This window comes from Neoarius graeffei, chromosome 26, assembly GCF_027579695.1.
Source record: "Neoarius graeffei isolate fNeoGra1 chromosome 26, fNeoGra1.pri, whole genome shotgun sequence".
In the NCBI taxonomy this organism is placed as follows: Eukaryota; Metazoa; Chordata; class Actinopteri; order Siluriformes; family Ariidae; genus Neoarius; species Neoarius graeffei.
Window position 1 is genome coordinate 17,771,577 of NC_083594.1, and position 1,200 is coordinate 17,772,776.

The 1,200-nt window shown below is 41.9% G+C and overlaps 1 non-coding gene across 1 annotated transcript; it reads right to left on the reverse strand.

The window, feature by feature from the left end:
* Positions 1-204: 204 nt before the first annotated feature.
* Positions 205-315, reverse strand: trnal-caa (transfer RNA leucine (anticodon CAA)). Its single transcript has 2 exons — positions 278-315; positions 205-250 (listed from the first exon to the last, which is right to left on the reverse strand). It is a non-coding gene; the product is annotated as a tRNA-Leu (tRNA).
* Between the last annotated feature and the right edge of the window lie 885 nt (positions 316-1,200).

Here is a 1,200-nt window from a genome sequence, read left to right on the forward strand (position 1 = left end):
AGGGGTCAGGTACCTTGCTCAAGGGCACCTCAGCCCAAGGCTGCCCCACATCAACCTAACTGCATGTCTTTGGACTGTGGGGAGCACATGCAAACTCCACACAGAAAGGTCCTCGCCGGCCGCTGGGTTTGAACCCGGAACCTTCTTGCTGTGAGGTGACCGTGCTAACCACTACACCACCGTGCTGCCCACAAAATATGCATGTGTCAGAAGTGGGATTCGAACCCACGCCTCTATTCAGAGACCAGAATACCCGATAGTACAGAAGGGAGGAAACCTTGAGTCTGGCGCCTTAGACCACTCGGCCATCCTGACACAGGTAAAACACTAGGAGTGACGTCATTGGCATAAAACATCAGGAATTATTATACATACAGGACACTTTTTCCATGGAATAAAAACATTTATTTTTTTCGCGGTCCGGTTTCCATCAAATCCTGCGCTCTGATTGGCTGGTGAGCGGGTTCGTATCCTACGGTACAGACCCCAGTAATGGACCTCTGGCGACTCGCTCGTTCACAACAACAACAAATATAGTAGCATTTTTTGTCAACATTTATCTTTTTAAATAAGATTTATTTATAAGATTATTAAAAATCTTATACATTTTTATCAGCATTTCTCAGGAGAATAGCATTAATTTTACATCATGGATAGCGATAACGACAGTCTTCACAGCGAAAGCGAGTTTTACTACCCTGAGGAAGAAGAAATAAAATAAAACATTTCAGGAGAAAGCTAAAAAACTCTAATTTGCTAACGCTGAGCAAAAACATGGCTGAATCCTGAATGACTCAATTTTGTATAAATAGGGGACTACATAGGCGGCAAAATGTTTTTTTTTTCCTGCCATGGAAGTGCACTTGTATACCGAGGAGAAAGCAATTTGCATTACAGCCATGAATGAGGATTCAAAATAGTGTTAATTTTACAGCATGGATGGCGATAACCACAGTGTTCACAGCGAAAGCGAATTTTACTACCCTGAGGAAGAAGAAATAAAAACATTTCGGGAGAAAGCTAAAAACCTCTAACTTGCTAACGCCGAGCAAAAACATAGCTGAATCCTGAATGACTCAATTTTGTATAAATAGGGGACTACATAGGCGGCAAAATGTATTTTTTTTCCTGCCATGGAAGTGCACTTGTATACCGAGGAGGAAATAATTTGCATTACAGCCGTGAATGAGGATTCAAAAT